The 26,824-nt window shown below is 37.5% G+C and overlaps 1 long non-coding RNA gene across 1 annotated transcript; it reads left to right on the forward strand.

The window, feature by feature from the left end:
- The first annotated feature begins 1,306 nt into the window (after positions 1-1,306).
- On the forward strand, positions 1,307-12,758 carry LOC132325473 (uncharacterized). The gene is made up of 4 exons (XR_009485949.1): positions 1,307-1,440; positions 5,091-5,234; positions 7,140-7,197; positions 8,490-12,758. It is a non-coding gene; the product is annotated as an uncharacterized LOC132325473 (long non-coding RNA).
- Positions 12,759-26,824: the final 14,066 nt, after the last annotated feature.

Raw genomic sequence — 26,824 nt, forward strand, 5'->3', positions numbered from 1 at the left:
TTATTTATGGAATTCATTAAAATGTGAGACTCTAATATACCATGCACTAAAAAGAAAACCTATAAACTATTCCCTGTATCATCAAACCCATCACCCATGCTGCAGTAGATGGCTTGGAGGAACACCTCATATTCCACTGATGAGCCCCTTGATCCCTTGGGGATGGTGCATCTACCTTGGCAATTGTTTTTCAGAGAAGGACCATTTGTTTCAGTGGCACATCAGGACAAGCCAAGAAGAGCTGCAAGTAAGTGACAGAGAGAGAATTCACCACCTGCATTTTGGCTGTTACATTTTAGATGTAGTATTTATTTTTATAAGCCCCTGGGGGAACAACTCTCCCAGATGCACAGTATCTGCATAATCACCCAATTTTAGATAGATTAAATATTCATATCAGGCTTCTTGAGTTGTGGTAATGTCCCTCTGGGGTTCTGAGGATCCAGGAAGAGCTTTGCCACAGCATAATGATTGGTGCCTGTTATTCAGACTGTCAGGGTTAGCCTCTCCCCATCACAGAGGCAAGTTCTGGTGAACTCTTGAGAATGCTGAGGTTTTCCCCATATAATTAGGCATGATATGGTTCTTATAATACAAGGTAGTTCAAAGATAACCAGACCTGCATAAAGACTTTTGCTACACCTGTACGCTGAGATTTATTATCTGTCTTTTTAGTTCGGACCCATCTAGCAACACAACTGGCTCAGATGAGGCTGAGGTGAATAACAGATCAGGATCATGGATATAATTACATTAAATAGAAATATCTGTGGAAAGAGTGGGAAGAATTTTCTATGCGGTATGGATGGGCTTGGTAACATCTTCCCAAAATTCATTCTAGAACTACTCTTTTCCATTTTGTGTGCTTCTTTGTTTGCGGTAACAGTATAGTAATCAATGTAATTTTTTTTCTTCTTTGCAATTAAATTGCAAAATTAATTGGTGATTAATAAATTCAATAAAATAATTTTAAAAGCCACTCTTTATCCAAATTTTACATCCTAAAAGTTCTTTGGATTACTTAACTGATTACATTATGTAATAGGTCTAAATATTGTTGCTCTCTTGTGGTTGGCAAATTGCATTAAAGTTTTCAGGCCGGGAGAGCAGCATGATTTGAAATTGTGTAAGCAAAACTTGCTGAAAAACTCCCATCATCTTTCTTTGTATTTGTAACTATGACCCATTCTAGCTTCTCCAAACACAAACATTTTAAAGGGCACACATGGTTGTTTTTCCATTTGTCATCGCTGTTGGTGACAACAGAGGGTTTAACAGGTATCACCTTGCTTCTAAACAGGATGTGCTTATCCAAACTCAGATGCTTGAAAAACATGTGTATATCAGAGCTAGTTGCCTACAACCTCACTAGAGACAACAAAGAGGAGGCAGAATTATTCAGAATAATTCCTTTTGCGTTAAATGAAGCATCTAAGATGGGTAAGTTGAATTCTTTTCCTAAAATGTTTCCCTCAAATTACGTGTGAGAGGAGATAAGGCAACTACTTCAGATATTGGCATCTGCATTATCAACATTTATAGGTAGGACAAATAAATTGCATCTTTTTTGCTGAAGATTATTTTTTCAAGAAATGTGGATGATTTAGAGATTTTATTCTTTATGAAATTAAAACAGAAACGGAGGGGGAGAGAGGCATCCTAGAGTGCCCATTAATAAACAAATCTTGTCTGTGTACAGATAGGCATCACATCCAATTTATATTCAGACATTTAAGTTTTATAAGCTTCATCTGAAGAGAATACCTCTATCACTCAAATGTCTGCATGATGAGGATATTGCACACTGTCAGAAGAGTGGATTTTTTAGCACTAAAGAGCAAGTTCACAAGAAATTTTAAAAACAAGGTGAAGATGGTTAATCATATACATTGCAATGCAAAAGGAAATTATGCACATAGTTCTGGACAGTTAACAGTTAACAAATTAGTTAAATAAATAGTGGTATTTCATTGAAATGCTGATATGTTTGAAAATTCACTAAAATACTTTTTACAACTGGTAGAAAAAGCTGCAGTTTCTAAGACTTGGATGCCTAAAGCTAAACAACTAATTAATGTCTTGAATGAAAGTTTTTTGATTTTTTTCTTTTTTAAGATGCTGGCTATACTCAAGGAGTGCAAAACCTTTTAAGCATGCTTTTGAAAACCAAGCCAATTCATTTTGTTCCTGTGCAAGATTCCTTAGTTAAAAAATTTGGGGAAACTGAAAAAAATACCGTGCTAAAGTTTAGTAAACTTACATACCAGCAGCTAACAATGTTGTTTAAATACCTTTTTATTTTGCTATTTATGAACAAAGTACAGCAGGTTATGACAGAAAATAAGAAAGTCCTGCTTTCTTGTTAGATAATATTTTACCAGTTCCACATGATGAGATTCTGCTTGTCTTGCCTGTTCAACACAAAAGGAAACCAGCAGATGGAAGCAATGAAAAGCAGAATCTTTACTGCACTCATTGGCAGCTAGTGCAATTTACTGACTTTCCAAAAGTATAATATGCATTACTACATCTTCCATTCTGTGCTGATAGATGTTGGATGGAGTGTCCTTCATTTCAGGACACTGAGGAAAGAAGCAAAAAACATAAGTCGGCAACTGAAAATAGGACATGCTGATTCTATTTCTACAAGTCAAAATCAAATGTTTCAGCTCCCATACTTTATATGTAATTAAACTTAGTATAATTACAAACTACTATGATTACTACTTGCTCTTTGTATGCACAGGCAAAACCTCCTTTGGGAGGAACCAGCTTAATTCTATTGAAGTGAAAGGACTTGAGTTCCTGCTCACTCTTAAATAGTGAGCGGGCGTAGCGCGCCCTTTTCTGCTAAACTATTCCTGTCGTTTGAGCCTCACCTCTTTTTTTTTTTTTTTTTCTTTGTATTTAACATGAGCCAGTAAGACAGACAAATGTAGTGGATAAATATATGGATACAGATTTGGTGAAAACTGGTTTTCAAAGAAATCTGCTGAGAGATTTATAAAATAGAAAAAAATGAGTTTTTATAATACACTTGTTAAGAGTTTGAGCTCTGAGATAGATCATCAGGTACAAATCACCTTTCAATAACTATGAAACTGTATATTTTCATCATAAATTGAGAAATCAAGAAAGAAGAGAAACAGAAAGTATACTCTGAAATTTTCAAGGGCAGCAGGCTAGTGGAGCAGAAGACAGAGTATTTCAATATTTTACTCTATTTTCACTCTCAGGGTAATTAAAATCCTCAGTGTGAATGCTCAGTTATGGCATCTATGTTTTACTAGTAGCAAGTAAAACTGTTCAGGAGGAGTTTAACAAATGTTTAAAATTTATTTGAAATTCATTACCATATTTCCACCAGCTGGGATGTAGCCATGTCTGCTTTCAGTCTCACACCAAAAGCATGTTACATTGCTCTGACTTTTCTATGGGAAGCCAAATTTATAATAATTTGGAACATATCAAAGATTGGAAAGTATTCAAGCCACAGTGACAGTGAGATGAGACTTCATGCACTGGTTGCATTTAGAGGGGAGTGGGAGAAACTGAGCAATGGGTTTGTTATGCTCTGGATCTCTTCTTTCTAACATACTCTGGTGTACCTCATTTCCACAAAAGCCTTGTGATCACTCTCCCTAACCACTATCCTTCACCACAAGCTAAAACAAGCTGTATATTACAGCCCTGTTTATTTTTAGAAAGATTCAGAGTCCTGCCTATTCTGGTTTCATTTTCTTTAACTTTCACACTCCAATAAACTTAACCCACTTTCAACACACTAAGATAATTTAACCTTTCCATGCAGGGACTTGCTGTATTTCAATATAATATTTGTACTTCAATTTCCAAAAGGCTTGTGTGTTGTCAAATCTTGAGAAAATAAACCAACTTTGACTTCTTAATCTCTGGTAAATTCCACAGACACAACAAGACACAGAACAACAGCAAAGCATCAAACATTGGTTTTTTTTTCTGAAAATGGATATTAATGTCTAATATATTTTTTTAATTTATAGAATTTGGAATTTACATTTTAGAATGTAAAATGGACACTTTTTCAATAGTGTTCTCAAGAGTAACACATTTCAAAAGTCTTCTGCAGAAGTCTACATTCTGATAATTTCCCTGAAGCAAGCTTTGGAGGTTTTTTTGTTTTTGCTGTTGCAACCAGGTTGCTAACTTTTAGGGGAAAAAAAAAAAAAAAACAACTAAAAACTTGTTTAAATAAAGCTTACAAAAAACAGAACTAAAACAGAACTGACCTCTTAGCAAAGCTACAGGACTATGAATCTATACAGTGTTATGTTTGCAGTGTAAAGACAGCAGATGTGGGAATAGATCTGGCAGTAGGAGGGAATTGCCAGCATACACTTCACAGAGGGAAAATGTCCATGGTGTTCCAGACCTGTCTTTTCCAAGTACCACTATTTCTCTTTCAATACCTTTGTCTTCCCACCAGCATTGTGTGATCTCTGACTAGTCCTTCCCAGACACTTCTCATCCAAGACATTCCAATCCCCTATGTTTCTTATTCCTATTTTCATGTCCCTATCCCTGTCCTGTCACCCTGTGGCTGGCAGTGCTGTTAGACACTCCCAGCTGTTTATTCATCATTGCCCAGTTTGGGAATGGGAAAATGACCCCTCTTTATATACTTTTATTACACTTTTTTCTCTCCCTGCCTCTATCCCCTAGAGTTCTCATGGGAATGTTTTTAATGTCAAGTAGCACACTAAAATCATTTCTCAGCAAATAAATCGAATCATTGATAGTTTGTATTTGCAAGTAGTTATAAAGAAGTTTCCACAAAATTTAATAATAAGGAATATGTAAAACCTTTAAAAAAACTAGTTCAATTTGGAACAAAATTTTAATTTTTCCCAGAAAATTATTTGCTGTGGTTAGTAGCAAGGCTACATAATTGGTGGGAAATCTGGTTTGTTCTGGGGCAGCTGGAAAGTACAGTGGACAAGAACAACTAAAATGTTTCTATCACTCTCAAATACTGTCCTAGATATTCCCTTTAACAGGACGTCAAGAATGTACTGATTTTCAAATATATGTGTTTGGGTTTCTTAAAAAAGGAAAGTAAAAGAAGAGCAAACTACAGTAAAGCATGTTATGCACCAACAAGAACAAGGAGACGTGACCACATGGTGTACCTCAGAGGAGGCTGTCAGGAGAACTACAGTTGAGCTCACAAACGCTGGGCTTATAAAAAACCAATGGTAATGTTTTATTTTAATTATAGGTATGAATGTGTTTCATTTATTCTTTCAGTGGCTTCAGTCTCATATTAGTCACTAGGGCCATAAAGTATGCAGTATGGTTTATAATCTACAGTGCCCTTTGTTGCTTTTGGAGTAATCAGAAGGCTGCTCATGCAGTGCATTGTGCAAAGAGACCTGGTATTCTTCCTCTTGCATGAGCAGCTGGTTAAAATACAGTGGTTAAAATACAGTGTGTTTTCTGCTGCTGTGTAACTGTGATGCCTCATGCAGACAGGACTAAATTCCAAAGCAAGTGCTCCAACAGAAGCAGTATGCTCCGTGATGTCAGCTGATAGACTGCTCTGGCCCTTGGCACCAAGGGAGCACAGCCCACAGGAGACCATCCAGCCCACAGACTTCAGAGTCCTAGGTCAGGTACAGCAATACTGGAAATGTAGTTCCCTCATCACGACAGGACTGCCAAAATTGTCTACATTTTACAACTTAGTTCCAAATCCAAAAAATTTACAGTAATAGTTGTAAAGGCAATTTGATCTGTTCCTGAAGCGGTTATTAAAAATCAGCTCCAGGAAACTGGTTTGTGGGTCTTCTCTTGGGATCCAGCAATTCTCCACTGGAAAAGCTCTCATCTAGAGCTGCTTGTTACTGGTTTTACAGCATGTCCCTAATGTAGATTTCACAATATGGTACTCTGGAGTATATTTCTGGTTATGAGTCCTTGGAGTATTCATATATATTCCTTGCAAAGAAAACAGAAACACTCATGTGACTCAAGTGAAGCCAAGGCACACCTAGTACTGGACAAATACCTCACCACTGGGCACCAGACCTGTGGTCCTCCTTGCTTATTCATAGCATCATTTAGGCTGGAAGAATCTCTACGACAATCAAGTCCAAATGGTCCTCGGCTCCAGATCCAAGCTACGTGATAGTCACTATCTTTTAATTGACATCAAGGGTACATTGCATCTAAATCAAAGGGCTAAGAGTAACTCCTTCTTTACAGTAATTGTAGAGGTTTGCCACTCTTAAAGAACTGAACTTAAATATTACACAAATGTTCAGGGAAAAGCTACCTTCTCAAAAGTATAAAAAAACTGCACTGGACCCCCACACAAAAAGGGGATCCTTTGTGATCTCATGCTGATCTCTTAAAACAATGTGTGAATGGTGATTCTCGTCATGGAGACTGAAACCTGCTCAGACAGAGCCCTCCTCCTTGAGGCCTCTGTTGGCTGGCTCCCACAGGGTCTCTCATAATTCCTGAATGGCCAGGAGTAAGAAACTGATGCTTGCAAGTAATGCAAGAAAATTTACTGCTTTCCATGGCTGTTCTACATCCCTGCTGCTTCTTTGATGTGGATTTGTAGGTCTGTCCACAAGCCTTTGGGGTGCATGGCCTAAGTGCTGGAAAAATAATGTGTTTTCTTATGCATTAAAGGGATTTGCTACACATCTTCTTTCCTTAATTTGAAGAAAACATTACTATTGGATATATTGCAAAGGTTTTACTGCTTGTTGTTGAAGAGAGCTATCTAAAGCCACAAATGTTGAGCAAGCCACATCTCAGAGTGAAGGTTCCATGAAAAAGTTTATAAATCTCAGTAGTCTGCTCACTGCTCTCTAGTGATTCAGATTCTGTGTGTCTGCTCCTGTATATTACCATTTTAATTGCTGTACATGAGACTATATAATATATTCAGTAAGGCATGATGCAGAATAATGAAACATTTCATTACAGAAGCATAAGCCTCTTCATTATATTGTCACGGGAATAGATTTGTCCCATTATAATTGTTTTTATATTTACCAAAAAAAATTTCTCAAATATATTAAGCTTTAGTACACTAATTAGATTGTATTTTACAGTACCTGTATGTGTGATTTTCTTTCTCTTCACAGCTGGCAGATGGTGTGGAGCACATAGTTCTGTTATTAAGAGCTAAGGAAGTTTAAAGAGGTGAACACAATGTGCATTGTTTTTTTTTTTTTCCTTTTCATTATGTCTGCAACATTTCCCTGTCTTCGGTTATTTCTCTTTTTTTGCTTTCTCTGTTTAGCTGCTTTTGCACTTTGGATCCATTGCACTTATTCCAGTAAATCAGCTGTAAATACCTTAGCCATTGCATTGAGTTTTGTGTGCTTGAATACAGTGGATTTCCATCCATATTTGATTTCATTAACTTCACTGGATTGCAGGTACATATAAAGTTAATCATGCTGTTAAATGTTACTTTGAAAAAGCCTCTGGATGCATGAAAAGTCACAAGAGGGCAGACAACATTATGCATTTGATGGTCATCCAGTTAGGACTGTCTGATCATATACATATTCTCTCTAAACGATAAACTCCTTATCTTAGTAATCAACCTTTGTATTAATTTAATTTAATAAGGAACAACTGATCCACCAGTAATTTGGACTCCAGGATACCACAAAGCAACTTGGATCACAAAAATAACTCTCAAATAAAGGAAAGGAACAGTTTTTGATAGTGTTAACTTTGAATAAAATATAAAGAATATATGTTCCAATATACAATTTTCTGGGTAAGAGTGATAATTATCAGATAATTGGAATATACTGCTTCTCCATAAGTGAAGCAGAATAATAGTGGAATGGAAAATATAAGACTTTTGAAGTTTCATAGATAGTCATTATAAAATGTATTCCAATGTAAGTGTGTAATTACAATATTTCCATTATTTCATGAGAATTAATTCTGTGTTGGAAATTATTATTGTATTCATAATCAAAATTATTATCTATTATTAATTACTGGTAAATATTTTACCCAACAAAATTCCTTACAATTATTAACACAACTGATGACATGTACCTCATACTTTGGAAAGCAAGGATAATAAAAAGTAGATTTGACATTTTTAGCCATTTGTAGCACAGTTTTGTGTATGTCTTGATTAGATTATTAAAACAAAAGACTACCTCCTGAAGCTGATAGCTCTTCCTACTGATGATCGTAGTGAGGAAAACCAATGTGGCTGTAGTGTACTAAGTACTAGTTCCTAAATTCTTTAGGAATAATCCAAGTCCAAGAAACAGTTTCTAAGACTAGGAGGTTCAAGCCTGTATTTTTAGTGGTAAAAAGTTAAATTAAATACTCTAATGAATTAGTAATGTCAACAAGGCAGACCAGGGCACCTATTTTAGAGATTCTCAGGCCTTCAGTCAATGTAGAGAAAGACACCTCCAGAAATGAGCCAAAATCCTCACCTCATCTTCCTCTCACAGGCATGAAGAGAGCCCAAGTTCTGTGGGGTGAGAACTGCAGTGGGCGAGCTCATGCACGTTAAGCACCTTGGAAATGCTGAAGTTTAAAATGGAAAGCCCACATTGACATTTTTGAGTGTCACACCTTCACTGACAGGAATGACTGACTGACTGACTGACTGACTGTCTGACTGTCTGTCTGTCTGAATGACTGACTGACTGACGGTCTGACTGACTGACTGTCTGACTGAACAAATGGTCCTTATCCATGTGAGCATTTGTGGTGATGGGTTACTGGTGTTACTGGTGCAGTGGTACATGATTTAATGCACAAACTTTAAATACAAAAATATCAGACTCATCTAACTACTTTCCCTGAGGAATAGACAGAAACCCCCCTACAATGCAGTCTGTAAACAGCCTGAGATCTGTTAAAGACTGTAGTCATTCATAGGAAACTCCTGTCTCCAGCAGGCACTGGAAATACCATTAAGTCCTAGGAAAAATTATACTATTGGCCATTTTAAGGGGGGCATTAGCAGAAGGAAAGATGCACAGGAAAATATCTGTCTGTATTTTTTCTGATGAGGTTGAGTAGATGATAAATGTAATTTTCCCTACTTATTTTTCTCTTAACTACCCGTAAATTCTTACACCCAGGTGTGTAAACCTCTCAGCCACAACCTACAATTGCAATCTTTGCATTGCACTTAAAAGGACAAAAAATAAATTGTTTGAGATAGCTGGTTATTTGATTTTTTTGAATATTTTCTTAATTATTAGTGAGTGGATAAAACATTCTGAGTGTTGTTTGCTCTACTGTTCTGGCTTTCCTCAGTTTCAAATTTCAAGATTCTGTCATAAGCTTTGTGCTTTCCTAGGAAAAAATGAATTTATTTTTTTCAAATGTTCCAAATAAATCAATAGACCACTTTCAGGTAGCAGGAAATACAACAAAAAGGAAAAAAAAAAAAAGGGAAGGGGATATGGAATAATTTTTACTTTAACAACAAAAAGTCTTACTCTACAATACTACTAAATCAACCTCCATCCAAAATATCCTGAATAACAGCAGAAACAACAACAAACATTTTCTGTAGAGAACTCTGATTAGAATGCATATTATTTCCTCTCTTGATTAATTGAACTGGCATTTTGATTACCTTTAATTGTACACATCAAATAAGCTAGTACTGTGCAGTGATACACCAATGCACATAGAGGACTTTTTAATTTAATGTAAACAATTACATCCTAAATCACAAAAAGCATTGAAACCCTCCATTGAAACATTCCCTTCATAAGTTTAGAGAATTGTGGTTCTGATTAAGGTCATGGAAGCACCCTTCCAAAACAACATCCAAGGTTTTTGACTGTACTGCAAGACAGACTCCTTGGAGCTCTATTTATAGATTCTGACTTTGCTACAAAACAACATTTCTCCTCAAAAAAAGCAGAATTGTTATCTTCTTCAAGGGGCTTTACAATCTGGAATGAGTAGTTATATTAAAAATAATGATAATGAAGAGCATCATGCAAGTCTGTATTGGATCTTTCAGTTTTACAGGCATTGGAAATAAGATCAGTCATTGACTTGGAAAAGTGAGAAATCATTTAAACATGAGGGGTGTTTTGCAGTAAACAATTATGGGTTTATATGTATTGGTTATTTTTATTTTTTTCTATGTAGGATCAGCCAGCATAAACACATGTGCTAAGTTTAAAAAGCGCAAGCAGATATGACTTTGAAAAACACGTTTTAGTTCAGTTTTGTCAAATTTGGTCATTCCTTAGCACGGTGTTACAAATATTCTAGTTTCTACTAAAATGCTGCACAAGGTAAAAATACATTTCTCATCTAGACCACATAAGTATTTTACATATAGGTATTTCTCTAATTGAAATGAAAAACTGAAGATGGACACTGAGGGATGAAGAACATGAAGATGAAGCATGAGAAAGATAAGGAAGTTTAAGGACTCAAATAAATTAGAGGAGAGAAAGTCAAGATAAATCAGTTATATTGTGCAACATTCTGAAAGCCCTTCCAGCACATGTAAAAAAGAGCTGTCTGTAGTGCATTTAAACTCAAGGAAGGAAAACCTCTAATATATTGCAAGTGACTCAAAAAGAAATGTTACTTTGTAATAAATAAATAAATAAATAAATAAATTTTTTAAAATTTTGTGCTGTCTTAAGCAGAAGTGGAAAAAAAAAGTTCCCTGTTACAAAGTAAGTCAGGTTTTTAAACAACAGGGGGAAAAAAGGGATAAAGGAATACAGAATAGCACTCACAGCTAACAACAAATATAGTTTTTAAAAGACTCATTAATGAGCAGATACATGGTGCATTGATAAAATTAACCTAGTCAGATGAACTTGGTGTGCCTTTCTGGACTGAGAAGGAGATGTGTCCATATCTAGTGAGAAGTGGTGCAAAAAAGAAAGAGGCAGAAGGAAGGAGACAGCGCCTAAGAGGAATTCAGTAATGTTGCCTGCACGTGTAGGAAGGTACCAGAAATGCCAGAGCTCAGCTGGACTGGAGACTTCATAGGTACACAAAAAGAAGAGCCTGTGCATTACTAGTAAAAGACTGAATAAGGAATGTGTTGAACTGTTGCTGAATGAGAATGATGATTCAGTGCCAAGGGTGACAGATAAGACTAAGGAACTCAGTGTCACCTTTCCCTCAGTCTTCAACTACTGAAGAGGACTTCATTTTTTTATATCCATGGGAACCAAGATTTTATTTGTATATTCATGAGTAAAATTACAGTTCTGAATTTCTTGTGATGATAGGAAACTCTTTCCCAAAGTGTTAACACCCTCCACCCCCTAATAATCACATTTCATGATGTATTTTACTATAATTCTTTTACTCCAAATTTCTGTCTGAACAGTTATTTGCATTTGTGATGCATACAGCTAAAAGCTGCTTGGAAAATTTAATCAGGATATTTGAGTTCCCTATCAGCTCCTTGTCTGTGCCACAGGAAATTAGTGAATTTGTCGTCATATTTTTGATTGGCAAAATCATTTCTATCTGAAGCTGTCAGCCATCAACCAGGGATGTCAGAACAAGAGGTTGTGAGCACATCCAGGGCTGATTTGGGCAGTGCCTTGTCCCAGGAGCAGATGAAGAGCCCCAGTGAGGAAACCACAGGGCTCATGAAAGTCAGTGAGGAAGCACTTTCCCAGTGGATGGACATTTCATTAACACCTCCATTTGAAGGGCAAAATGACATCCTGCCTACAGTATGCTGAGGTCTTGACCCTCCTCAAGAAACCATCTAATTACTACCCTCTGTCAAACCTCCCTTTTTGGAGAACATGATTAAGGACACAGTTGCTAAGCAACTTCAGGAGCACCTGGACGAAGGGGGATTTTTAGCCTTCTTCCAGTCTTCGAGTAATCATTTCCAGACAAGTTTTCGTAACAGTCTTAGCTTCATATTTCCTAATACTGCTCTTGGGACCCTAATGAAATATTGTTTTATATCAACTCTGTTAATGTTTTTCACATATATTTCAGTTATTGATGATTCAGGTCATCTCATGTTGAGTAACAGAAGGAACATGTTATTACCAGAATTTTATAAAGAACATATGCATTTAAAATCAAATACCATTTACTTATATTCATGAGAAGCAAAGCTCACCTTGAAGAACAGATAATGATTTTATTCATATTCATCTCCATGTTTCTTCTTAAATCCCACATATCAAATATGCAAATCCCCTAGCTTCTGTCAAAGAAAAAGAAAAACTGAAATTGTATCACCATCAGGACTTCAAATAATGAAGCCATGAATAAAAAGATCTGTGATAAATGAGTTTCTAATAACAACGGGGTTTCTAATAACAGCAGGAATCAGATTATGGGAACATAAAGGGGAAGTTTCATGTATGAATGAAAGACTGCAACCTTAATGTTTCTTTATCGCTTAAAATGAGGAATGATGCAGACTGTAGCAGTCAGAAGTTCTTCTGTGGACCTGCCAAGCCTCCTGCTTTCACAGATCCTGCGGCTCAGCTGTGAAACTGTGGCTAAGAAATTAATCAAGTGCCACAAAAATCAATCAAACAAACAAGCAGTCTGGTAAAGAAGCTTTCCTCGAAAAACCTGTTCAAGCTGGAAACACTCTGAAATATGGAATATCTAGGTTTGTCTAGACAATTTGTTTATAAAGAAATTCTACCTGATGTGAAATAAATTAACATTTTTCATTATATAATTAACTGAATAAAATATATAAAAAAGCTTTTTCTTGCAAAAGGACTATGTTTCTAGAAAATTATTCTGCTTTGGTCCAGCAAGACAGAGGGAAGAACTGTCAATCTGGTATTGCTGTAAGTATCAAGAAAGCCCTTTTCTTAAACACAGACAAGTTGTCTCTGAGAAGTAGTTTAGGTGAACTAAGAATGGGTTAATAAAAGTAGTGCCAGTGTGTAATTTCAGCTCTGTTGCCCTCCTGTATTGACTTTCTCTGTTATCAAGTTTCTATTACATAACCAGATTTATGCCACAGCTCCAAGCATCACAGGCATAAATCAATGAGTGGGAGCAGCCTGCAGAGTCAGACAGGGAAATTGTTTTAAAGTCCCACAGACATTTGGTTCTAAGTCTGAAACTCCAGCAATGCTCGTGAACTTGTGACCGTGGAAAGTGGTGCTGGTGGGGGAGCTCAGCTCTCTTCCTGCAGCCTGCCAAGCTCTCCACTGCTTAAGCTGCTGATGAAACTGCAGCAAACACACAGGAGGATGGAGCAGAGCAGAGGGAAAGAGAAGGCAGCCAAGGCACAAAAGCGCCATGGAACAACTCTCTCTTCTATCACAGCTTCCGTCATGGAGGGTGAAGTACTTGAACATTCATTATCCCCTGAGGAGACTGGCAAAGTGATCCTTTTGACTGTTTTCAGCCCTTTTTACCAATTGATTAGGTATTGAGAAGGAAACAGGCTGCAGAAAAAGTTTCTTCTTTCTGACTGAACATGGAAAATAAGACTATTTAGATAGTTTCTTCAATACCAAGACTAGCATCTGTACAGACTTCTTTCTGCTTGTTTTTCTGTTTGGCTTTGGAGGGGTTTGTTTCAGGCAATGGGACACTGGAAAAATATCAGTGCTTTTTGAGAGAAGCATACAAGGAAGAAGGGCTATATGTTTTTTTCTGAGTTAAATGTGCAATTCCTATTTGTCTGTTTGTTAACAGTAGACCATTGTCCACTTTTGATTGCCATACCTTCTGCAACTTTCAGAATAACTCACAGCCAGGCATTAGGCAGATGGATGGTCTTTCCATTCTGAAGAGCTAAAGTCCATGGATTGTTGCAGAGCATTCATGCCTGTCTGTCAGGAAAGGTCCCCTGTTCAGCATGTCCCACCTACCTGGAACCCCAGCTGCAGCAATACAGGGATCCACCAGAATGCAGCATGGCTGCAAGTTGCCACACAAATAGGGAATTCTGCTGCAATGGTCTCAGAACAGCCCAGGGTAAAAGCACATACCTGAGTCTTTTCCTACTGTGGACTCTAGCACCAGGAAAAAGGCAAGCCCTTAGGAGGACTCCTCACAGCCTTGGAACGAGTGAGAGTGAGAGAGATATACTAGTAGAAAGGTATTTTAAAAGATTTCACACAAGATAAAGAGATTTTCCTTGGACACTTACAATTCCTCTGTCCTTAGGTGTTTTAAGCTCTTCCTGGCTACATGGCCATTTTCCTAGCATGTTATATCTCTTATCCACCATTATCATGAGGCTACTTTCTGTCTGTCTATGAATTCCAATTTGACAGCACAGATTTCTTGGGGGGAAAAAACCACTGCTGTGGGGATGTTGCAGTTTGATGTTTCTTTGTTCAGTCAGTTCAGTTGTGTAAGTTGAAATTAACCCAGATATTTTTTCAGGGTGAATACACCTTCTGACAGTCCCTGAACATAGCTTCAACGGGGGTTTTGTTTGCATTTTGCAGAGGAAGCTGTGACATTTTCCACAACCAGGCAATTGCCTACTCTACCTACAACTATTTTCTAATGGTAGCTGACTACTGAAGGGAAGGAGGCAAGGATTTTGCAGTTAGAAACAAATCCCTTTAAATAAATAAGTCTGGACAGTACCTGTGGTAATTTATCCATTTTTGAGTTCAGCTTGTTCCTATGATCCTTTCTCACTTGCCAGATGTATATTCCAACTGATGACTATTGTACCCTGCCATCACTTTTAAACAGTCTTTCCAAATAAAACGACTATCAAAACCTGTCAAATTCCTAGAGGAAATTTGTCTTCAATTAATTAACATTTTTCCTCAGAAAGAATTTTTGCAAACACACCTTATCTCTTGTGCCTTTCTGATTTACTTGGGTGAGAACTCTAGTTATCATGCTTTGGGGTTTTTTTTAAATTAAAGCAGCAATACAGCATTTGTTTTTGGGATCCTCACAGAATCCATGTAATATTTAAATCCAGAAAATGACAAATTAAAAGTATTAAATATATGGCCTTACATTTGTAATACTTGTCTGGAAATGACATTTTACTTTATTACCATTTAACATCAACTTGAAAACAGTTCTTAAAAATTAATGGCCTATGCTAAATAGATACTGAAGGATCAGTGTCTAATTTTAGCTAGACTATGTTATAATAAGCAATTACTTTTTCTCATATCATGTTTATATAGCATGACCAAGTTTAAATACCTGATTTAGTAAGGTCCTGAAATGAATAATATAGCTTCTTAAAGTAAGAGTAAAAAGCCTTGTGTTAATGAAAACTCATAGAGAAGCTTCCTTTGGTTTATTCAGCTGATGGGCTGATAACTGCACTATTACAAGGGAAAAGTATATAAACAAACTTGTGCCTTTTAATAGCTTTTTGTACTGTTATGTTTTAAAACAAATTCCTCACTTTCCCTAGAAATTTAAAGGCCTTTTTTCTTTCCCAGTTGCCTGGGTTTGCTGTATGGTCAGTAAGAAAGCAGGTTATCGTGTTCTCTAGTGTCTTAGAGGGGAAGGGATGCTCACAATGGCACTGACAGCCCCTGTGGATCAGGACCCTGTTCCACTTCTCTTTCCAGAAGAGTTCACCAGTCAGGAAAGCTGCCAACAGCGAGATCTCATTTCCAACAGAAGAAATGAGATCAGATGTAAAATCCAGTACTGTTCAACAGCACTGAAGGTTTCAGTATCTGTCCCTCAGACTTTTTGAAAGATCTCTTAGCATCAGATTCTCCTTTCTTCTAAAGAGGTGGTTCTTGAAAGCTGTTCTTGCTGTGGTAGTTCCCAGATAAAACGCTAAAGAGCTGGGGCATGGTTGTCTGAGCCTGAATCAATAACCATTCCTTGCCAAGAAATCTTGAGCATTCATAATGCCATTTTTGATCTTGTCAGCTTCAAAGTGCCTGGTAACATTACTATTTTTATGTAGCAGTGCACAGAGATCTTATCACAGAGCACACCTCTATTCAAATATAGGGCAAAAAGATGACCTCTGCCCCAAGGAGATCACATCTTAATATGACAGAGAAGTGACTTACAGATATAAATAGAGGCAAAATAAAGTATTGGTGATCCTAGAAGGTTGTATTCATACAGCATTTGCAGCTTGATCTCTGTTTTTGGAGGAGCAGGGTAATATAGTTAATGCACGTATCGTTTTCATATCTTTTCTTCATTTTCCATGTACATGCAAACCCACTCGTAAGAAATGCATACCTTGTACAATAAACTTTCTCACTGGCATGGTTACATTTTTCTTATTTATTTTTTATTCTTTAGCAAGAAAAAAAAAAATCATGAATGGTAGCAGAACTGATACAAAACTCCGTATTGATAAGCATATCACTGTATGCATGTATAAACATATTCAGTATCTATGGTGTTTCATACTCACTGCAAGTGCAGTTTTTGCTTCCTGAACAGCTTCTACAAGCAGTTTCATTGGATTTCCATCCACTACAGTATCAGCCAGTCCAGACAAGTGACATTCTCAGTCTCACATTAATGTGAATGAAATTAAATGTGATAATGTCAAACAGCAAATGTTGAGATACCCAATTTGTTCAGGTATAACTTGATTTTCAGAAAAACTCCATTTGAATCAAAATATATGACTAGATATATTGCCAGAAGCCTTTTTTTCTTTGATTTTTTTAGTCTTTTAAATTATTTCAAAATAGATTAAATGTACAGTAATGCCACTGTTTATGGGAAATCCAGATTTGAAACTGAGTGATATTGATGACCATGTCTAGCTCTTTACATTCTGGCTGATGCACAGGTATTGATGGTATAACACTGTCATATGATTTCTGACAAAATAATGTTATATTAGATTATTTTCTCAATTGACTGAAAAAATTGGCAATAGTAGCAATGCTTTTCAAAAATTCTAATTTTCAGAAAAATTCTGGAGCTCTAAAACTTTTGAAAGTCAAAACTCCAACCAGCAATAGAAGTAAAAGAGTGTGAGGAAAAAAATGTTAGTCAGAGGAAACAAATACCATCAAAATGCTTCAAGGGGCAAATTGTATCTTGTTATCTTGGTCAGTATGAGAGAAGAGTGTAGAGTTATTTATATGATTCACATTGGCACAAGCTTTTAGAGCTCACATAAAGAATAACACACACTTCCTTTCCTGAAGGAAAGGAATCAGCAGTGACCAGTAAGGGTGAATTCAAATGTGGGCATAAAATTTGTTTCAACCTATCATTCACAAAGAAAGCCTTTCTAAATATCACATGACATTCACCACAGAAGAACACACAACTTCTTTTTTTGGTTTCATGTTCTCGGATGCTGAGGCAAGTGCAAAGACCAGTAAACATGGAGATATTTTCAAAGGAGATCTATAAAACTGAAAAGTTACAATTCTTTCTTTCCAGGAAGAGCTATATTAATTAATAAAGCCTCAAAATTCTACAGAGAAATAAGACAAAATGTAATTTGTACTTGAAACTGAATTACATTAGTTTTCTCTAACAGAAAAAAAAAAAAACCAATTATAAATTAAACTATTTGTATTAAACACAACAAAATCTTGCTTCACTATAAGCTTAAGCATACATTTAACTAGAATTATTGGTAGCACTTGCGTAGCAGTGCTGCCTATTTTTTCTTTTGCTGTCCTTTCAGTAAACTACTATCCACAGAAGTCATATCATTCACATTCAGACAACAGGCACAGGTAAATCAATTTAATCAGTTTTGATAAAAAATGATTGGGGGAATATACATAAATATATATATATATATATATAGAGAGAGAGAGAGAGAGAGAGAGAGAGAGAGATAGAGATATATGTGTGTGTGTGTGTGTGTGTGTATGTATGTGTGTATGTATACACTCTACATAGAGTGTATACATACACACATAGAGAACTTTGAAGAATTTCTTGCAGAAAAACAGCAGTGGACACGAAAAAATTTCTGTCCATCCTTATGGGCCAGTTTTACTCTCAAATAGTAAATACCTTAAGTAAAAGGAAAAGCAGAACAAGGACAGGAAAGTCATAAACCCTAAATTAATTGAGATTGCTATTAACACTGTTTGTCCCCCATCCCAGAAGTGGGAACACTTCTTAATCCTTTTTAAGGATGAACTCATGCAGATCTAATGATGCTGATTCACAGACACACTGAGGTAATACACTTCAGATGAGGACATTGCATCATTTCAGCAAGTCTCAAAACACAAGTATAAAAGGGAATTTCACGATGGCATCAGCTTTTACTGTAAGGTATGAGCTTTTACTCCAAGGTATGATTACAGCAATGCAGGTCACACAGTGGGATAGACCCGCTGATGCAGTAAGATGGTCCCAATCTAAAGAACATAAGGCAGGAGACACAAGCCAATTCTCTTATTGTATAATAGCTCATAATGTTATATTATGTCTTTCAAAAATCAATTTATGTTCCACACAACTGCTTCTGGTTAAGGGGAAAAAAACTAACATGAGGACTGCACATATTTATATCAAAGTTAAACACTGTGGAAAGAGGTTGCAAAATGAGATTTTTGGACAGGATAAATATCAGTTAACTGAAGTGTGCAAACAAAGTGCATTGTTTTAAAACCTCTGCATTTTTATGTGCTATGTCACATAGTCAGAATTAAACAAGAAATTTCATGGTTCTGACACTTATTTTTAAGAAATGAACTCAGGAAGAGAAAATTGCTTATAAACATATGCCTCTTTCCCAGGGAGAGCAAAGGTAGCTCCTGGAGTTATTATGTTCTTATCTTTTTTATGAAGTCCTGACCCAGAGCTGCCACAAGCTGCTTCCACCAAGGCCTGTGGCTCCTCCCCCCTCCCCAGGGATAACAGGGTGTGAAATGGAGAGTAGTGTACACAGTTGTGAAATATAAATAGCACTCCACCCAGAAGTCAGGAAAAGCAACTTAAAGCTGAAGATGATAAGATCTGGGTCATCCCTTCCTCCCTGTGGGCACCCCTCCAGGCCAGGTTCACAGGCTCTGTGCTCCAGCATCCCTGCACTCCACCTACTGCAGTCAGGGACAGAGTCACATCCCCACCACCCAGGCAGAGGCACCACTGGAGGGCCAAGGCACAGGCAACTTGTTTGCAAGAGAGGTTAGCATGGAATTTCTCAAACACCACTCTCTCTCCTTTTATGGATCTTTAAAAGTCACCTTTACTATGTTAAAACCATAAAATACTCAAATGCTTGATGCCTCTTCACTTAAGAAAAACTCCATTAAATTTGACTGACCTGCTGGCTAGAGAAGTAAGATTATTGCTTGAGTGCTTGAGTGCTTTCTTTTTTTCCTTTTTTCTTGCCAAGTGCCTGTTTCCCCCCCAGAGATGAATGCTGGATAAATCTTGAGGAATTGCAGCCAGGACTTCATAACCTGCCATATCTTACTCTTGTTGAAAGGTCCTGTGGATTTTCAGTGCAATGGCTGAGCACACACTCCTCTCTACCCATTTGCACCTCATAGCCTGCATGCTCACAGTACTCAAGCACTGTGGTCCAGCAGCAAATCTGAGACATTTTTGGCAGTGTTGGGCTTGCTCTGTAGGTTTGTACAACACTAAGTAGCATTTCATAGCCCTGTTGAGGGGACTATCTATTTGTCTGGATTACCATGTCTTCAAAACCAGCATGTCAAAAGGCTTTAAGCAGGACACCAATAGAAATTCTAACCTGTTCAGATATTTCTGCTCTGAACTGACTTGCTGTGCATTATTTATATAGATATGAGTAAAATTTGAATCCGATCTTCTTTAGTTGCTGGTTTCACTGCCATGAGTCCCACACATGATATCTCATCATTTCACTGGGCCAGCCCTTGTACTAACTTGTGTATGAAGTCTGCTGTTGTGATTTGAGTGGTTGGATCATGTGTCTCCTCTTCACTGATGATCCCACAAGCTTCAGAGTATTCCCAGAATGGTGGATAGGAGGTTTTGTTTACACCCTCTTTTGGCACTCGGGAGCACTTTCCTAGACAATCTAGAGTTTTGTTTTGTGTAGGTTACTCTACCACTGCCTGTAGAGAATAGAGAATTGCCCATCACCCAACTCTTCAGGGTGACTCCTGCCTCAGTAAAGAGCTCTGACAGTTTCTGAGCACTGCAACACCAGATTTGCTCCTCCTCGCTACAAAGGTTCATCTCTACTACTAGTTCTGTAACTAGGCCAATGAGTAATTTCTTTTTGCCTGTTCCTAGATGAAATCCATATCTATGGAAAAAAACACCTGCTAAGTTTATATCCGAGAGAAATTTTCATTTATTTTACTCAGAAAATGAAAAATCAGCTCTCACAGCTTTTTCCCCAAACCTTCGTTTTTTTTTTTTATTTCTTCAAGAAAAGCTCTGTGTATCTGTTTTCAAACTTTATCTTCATGAGAGTTGTCTATAAGAAGACACTGGCCTGCTTATTTAAGCTCTGTCATTGTATACGAAATGAAAGCTTTTATTGTATCACGTTACATATATGGTGAGGTAGGAGTGCGAGTGCAGAAAAAAAATCCAGTATCTACATTTGTTCATTCATTGCATCACCGTATTTAGTTGCCTATTCACATGAAACAACAACGCTTTTGTATTAATCTGATGTTTAAAATCTAGTCTTCTACACAATATTTATTCCACAGTCCACTTTATTTTAATTTTCCTAATGCTTTCTTTACACTTTGCAAAGTTATGAAGCCATCTTTTGGAGAGAGAAGAAGGGCTAGTAATGTGTGAAAAGAAATGTGTACGGGTGTCACTCACCCAGCACTGGTAGAAGTGACATGTTTAATGCCACTCCACTTTATTTGTTATTAGCGTGCCAAGGGGTCTCTTCTGTACACACTGAACTGCACAGTGTCAATGTATTTATCTAAGTGGCTTGGATGGCAGAGAATTACACAGTTGTAGGTACTGGTGTTAAAAGTGGATAGACTCTGTGTCTGTGCCTAGCTAGAAGTGATTTTGAAAGTTTCTCCTTTTTTCACTGGAAGAAAGTTTACTTAAAAATAAGTCTTGACAATAACTGAAATGACTCTGTTACATAAGGAGAGTTGCTAAATGAAAAACCACAGTGAAATAATGAAGTGTTTAAAATTTTGAACTTAAAGTAAAAAGTAGAGTTGCTCACACAACTCTCCTGCCTTCTCTGCATCTTTCCTTGTAAAGCATTTGCCTCCAGGCCTGTCCTGCCCGCCTTCCTCTTATAAGTTTGAAGTAAAAGAATAGTGCCATTTCACAGAGAGCTGCAGAGTCCAGAAGGTTAGTCTGGCAGAGACTGTCCTCAGGGACACATAGTCCAGTTTTTAAAGCTATTTCCAGATTAAATGACCATCACAAGCTGCCTCTTTTCTGCAGTATTACTGAAGTTTCAGCTACCCCAATTAGCCTCATTAAATCTGCAGCAGGTTGTCTGACATCTGACTTGCCTCGTGTAGTTTGGTATCAGAAAACTGTGCCACAAATTGTCTCCCAAAGAAATCACTCTTCCTTGCTATTTTTTTTTTTTAATTTAATCAGAGAAGCCTCTTCCCTCTGGATGCTGCTTGCTACACTGCAAACCCTCTAGCTCCTCTCTGGCATTTTTTCTCTGAAAATCAGCTTTTGGCCTGCTGGATCAGAAGCTGAGTGAGTGTAAATCAGTGGCAGTGGCTGGAGCTGAGCCAGCAGGATTAGGCAGGACGCCTCGTGGAGGCAGAGGCATTCACCCATGAGACAAGCCCAGAGCTCAGCCAGCAGCACACCAAGGAACAGCTTCTCCCTCTTTGTGTTTTCTTCCTTGTCTGCTTGCTTTTATGGAGAATATTAACGTATATGTAACTACATAGATGTATTTGCACCTTAAGCACATGAATGACTTAAAGGAAGAAAAAACCTCCCAAATGTTTATACAAAACACAAGTTTGAGTATTCACTGAGGGGAAAAAAGTGTCCAAAAGAGCATGCATATATATTAGTGAGATGTGCATACACACATCTGTGCACAGGATTCACAAATTAGTAAATGATGTCTTCTGCACCATTTCTTGTGTCTCAACGTGCCAAAACATGATATAGTAGGTAAATATGCTTCATAGAACTTTACACAGATATTAAAGGATTGTGTTAAACTAGAAAAAAGACTTAGCTTCCTGTTAGTGCTGAGCTGAGGGGAGCAGCAGAGCTGAGGAGCAGATGCTGCTGGGGCAGAGACTGACAGCCCTGAGGTGTGCTGAAACAGGCTCCAGCTCCATGGCTAGGGTGAGGGGGGTATGGCTGGAGTCAGTTCACTTCAGAACCTTGAGCATGTGCAGCTTTGAGCAAATATCCAAGAAAAACACAATAGGAGAGACACTTGGCAGTAGTTTAAATGATACCAGTAAATTCTGAGCTTTTAAGTTACCCTTAGAAAGGCACGTTGAGGGTGGGCTTTTCAGGTGACCATCCTAAACATCTTGCATGCATGCATGCATGGGAGAAGATAATTTTAATTATATTTTTGTGGTAGTCCTGCTGTCAGAGTAATCATAAACTCTGATGTTTCTCATCAGCTGTGCTCTGTTAGACATGAAACATCTCAGTGTGACAGCAAAAAGATTTCATGAGTGCACCCGTCAGATCCTGGAAGTGAGAAGGCTGGTACGGATTATAAAAGTGCTCTCAGTACACAAGCATTCAGTTCTTGCTATTAAATGCATTTCACAGTGAAGGGAAAAACATCATCTGGTTGTGACTAGGTGGGTGAATTAAAGCAAACCAGGGGTGTTTCTATACTCAGCCAGAGCTAAGGGCTTTAAGTGAGCCTGCAATTACTGGTACACCAACTGTCACAGCCCCTCAGAAATGGAAAAATCATTTTGCTCAGATCCTGAAATCCCAAGACTACCTGTATCCTACACAGCTCTCCATCTCTTGTTCCAAAATTAATGAAATGTAGCTTTTCCCCCCACATGTCTTTAAAAAAGCATTCAAAGTTAAGAATTTTGTGTTATATTTTGAGTCCCTAAAAAGCTAAGAATTGGGCTGCCACTGCATTGAGAAGGGCAGAAGACAGATGAGAGGTGTGTCCTTTCTTCTGCCTCCTTGTGCAGAGTGAAGACCCAAGGGCAGGAAGATGAGACAGTGCAGAGGTGAACTTCAGCCACCACACTCCCAGCCCAGGGAGATCCCAGCCTGCACCTTGTACTTAGGCCACACAACAGCAGCAGAAAGATGGTAAAATGGTTGAAAAATCCTTCCCAGTATACATTTATTTGTAACATGAGGGAAGAAAGTACTAACTCAAATTTTTTATTGTTCTATCTCTTTTTTGGAAGTTGCAATACAAAAATTCAGTAGTCTGCAACCCACAAAATAGTAAGTTTGACATTGTTTTATGAAGGAAAAGAATAATCCTTGATTATTGGCGGGGGCGGGGGGGAAGGATGGATGATTACTTGATTAAAACAGTCAAAAGACAATATTTTAAATCTAAAGTATTCAAGAAAATGCTTATAGCTTATTTCCAGCTACAGAGCTGTTAGCAAAGCCTGATACGGGTCAGTGTAAAGCAAAGCAACAATAGCTCAGAAGTATTTTCTTCATATTCTCTAGCTAATGAGAATGTTATGTTTCAGAAACTCTTTGTTTCAGAAGCAACTTTTTTGATATTCAGATTCTACTCTGAAAGCATAAATTATGTTAAGGAAAAAATTACTCCTGATAATAATTTTACTGAAATCAACAGAAGTATGTCCTAAAAAAATTCTACTTAGCCCAAATAAAGGTTGGAAAAATAGACTCCAAATTTACTTCTTTCCTTGCTGATAATATTTGGAACAGTATTACATAAGCCTCTTTTTTTCCTTGAGGTAAAAAATTTAGTCATAAATGAAGTACTGAGCCCAAGTATTTATTCTTAGTCTCATGTCATTTTCCTTACCATCCTGTTACACTGCTATTGAAGTTAGCCTGCCCCATAAAAATTTGATTTCTTTAAACATAAAGAAAATATTTTAAAATCTCTTTTTCCTTTTTTGTGGAATATTTTTAAACAGAAGGAAGCATTTGCTTCCCTGTGCCCATGTAATTAAGCTTTTATTTCTTATTTTTGGTCTGTAGATTTTAATTTAAAGCATGCACTGGTATTTTTCTTGGCTCACTCTGCTAGACCCAACTGTAACATCATTTTCCAAAATGCCCACATAGTGAAATCTACTCAGCCATAAAAGATTTAATTTAAGTAAAGTAAAGTAAAGTTGATCTTAACATCAGATGTAAAGGTTTGGTTTAAATTTATAAACACAAGGAAATTCCAGGCACCGTAAATTAAAAATTAAAAAAGGTCACTCATTCTTTAATTGAGAAATATTATAGTGATATCTGTCTATTTATTTATTCCATCAATTAAAAATTAAAAAAGGTCATTCATTCTTTAATTGAGAAATATTATTGTGATATCTGTCTATTTATTTATTCCATCAATTCCTAGCTCTGAATTTTCTTCCTTGCTCTCAGACGAGCAGTCACTCTGTTGTTGAAGACACTTTTGTGTGAATTAATAATTTTGTGTGAACTTTTGGGGTTTTTGTTGGTTTTTTGGGTGTTTTTGCTTTTCTTTGTTGTTGCTGTTGTTTTTGTTGTTGTTGTTTTAGGAAAAAAACAGTATTTGAATTCAAGAAATCCTGAAAGTTTCCTGATATACTTAGATAAGCAAACCGTTATTGTAATCTGCCACTGTCAGTGTGCTTTAACGATAAATTTACTGACAAGACAGTAGCAAATCATAAATTATAAACCCCCAAAGGAGGGCATTTCCTTGGCAGCTCTGGGCTGGAAGAGGACTTGCAGAACCAGGTTCCCGGGTGGGTGCAGTCTCTTGTGTCCAGGCTTTCCTGGGAGGTTTCAGTTCACAAATCATTTGTGTATAGGCTGCAAAGCCTCCCAGGGAGCTACTGTAATCTCATGGGTCAACACAGACCAGCGGGGGCTCTGTTTGAAGTAAAGAGTTGCAGAGAAAATGAGGGACTGTTTTTGCTTTCCCATCCAGATAGATAGATAGATAGATAGATAGATAGATAGATGGATGATAGAGTGTGATTCCTCAAGGCTCCTGGATAACCTGCATATTGACTCATTTTAAAAGCTAGCTGGAAATATTCACTTCCTGCACGCACATTGAAAATTATGTCTCATAACATGTGCATGCTATATGCTTCATACATCAAAACACAAACACAGACAGTTTGGCAGAAAGAAAAGTAGTGTTAATGAAGCTGTTAGATCTATAATAAAGAATTTCTTTGAAACAGTATTGTCATACTAGGTTTTATTCTGGGAAAATGTTGCAGGCTTTGAAATCACAGGTCTGGTGAATCTGTAATGGCAAGGCTGATAGACACATTAGCAACTCCTTGTGCAGAAACCATGGTGATGGTCACCTTACCCATATGAATAAGTAAATAAGCTATATCGCAGTAGCAATATCTAGACTTCCAAAATATACGGGTGGCATGGAATAACTGGTTAATCAGTGTTTTGGAAAAGAAAGGATGTTTCTTTAGGTATATGTTTATGAAGAATCAGAAGCTTTGATACTTTACAGGTTTTGAAGATTTGAGGGATGGAAAACTAAGTTGGAGAAAGTAATGATGTTGTGGCTATAATAATGAAAAATAAAGAGAAGAACAAATGAGTCAATCAGCTTCCTTTTGCTGAGGAACGTAGTACCAGTGCTTGCACTAAAGAAATTTAACCTAAGAGTGTATAATGAGCCAATTCTTCTAAAAAAAGCCCTTTTACTACAAGGTCATTAAAAAAAAAGAAGTTAACGAGTTCATGGCAATTTCTTTAGCTTTTTCTCAGAATAAGGAGTGAAATTTCAGTTGCAAGCTAGAAAACAATCCTGGCACACAGAAGCCTATAACAGTTGCTATTTTTTTATATCTATTTGGTTTGATTTTCTGGCATCTAACCTTTTTCATCCGTGACCTTAGCAAAGCTGGTGTTCTCTCTCAGACAGACAGAACACAGTATGGCAACCTGAAACCTGGGTGCCTTTGCTGAAGTGTGTATGAGCAGCGCGTCACGCCATGATTCCAAGGCAGGGGAGGAGAGGTAGAGGGGATTAAATCCCCAGGAAGGATTCCCCACAGCAGTGTCGCCTGTCTCTCTGTGCAGGCCAGGCAGAGTGTTGTGAGGATGGCCGAGCATCGCTGCAGCCGTGCCCGGCGCTGCCTCCCCCGGAGCCCGGGCTGAGCGAGGGGAGGCAGGGCGCGCAGATTCGGTCACCCTGCCGGGGTGCCCGGCCGCATTCTCAGCCTCCCTGCAATGCTCCATGACAACAAGGTGAGACGGCAGAGGTTACCCGAACAGCTGCTTCCTAAGCCAGAAATTCCAGGCATTGAAAACCATCTGTCTATACATTCACAAATGTATATAAGGGCAATCTATCAGGCTGCGGCACTGCAGCTGCCACTCCATCAGGCCTGCTTCCTTTCTCCAGGCTGAACAATAAGAGCTAGTTCTTCACTTTGTGTCACACAGAATGGCTGATTTGATTAAGTCCCCAACTCTCATTATGCTAGGTAGGGGTGTAGAATTTCAATGATAATCCATAATGCATGACCAGTTTGTCGCCATGGTAACATAAATTCAAGGTTACTAGCTCAGACGCATAATTGGGTGTGCATTGAGTGCTGAAGAAGGGCTGTTAAAATTCTTGTCATAGAAGAGTAGCATCCATCATACTGTCTGAAATTGCAAAGTACTCATAATCAGAAAGAAAAATCCTTGGAGAAAAATGTTAATAAAATAATGATTACATCTAATATAGTTGTTTAAGTTTAAAAAACCAAAGTGGTTAAAGTATTTTAGCTAATAAGAATGGAAAAGGCAACTCATTAACTGCAGAAGA

Source organism: Haemorhous mexicanus, chromosome 3 (genome assembly GCF_027477595.1).
Source record: "Haemorhous mexicanus isolate bHaeMex1 chromosome 3, bHaeMex1.pri, whole genome shotgun sequence".
Classification (NCBI taxonomy): Eukaryota; Metazoa; Chordata; class Aves; order Passeriformes; family Fringillidae; genus Haemorhous; species Haemorhous mexicanus.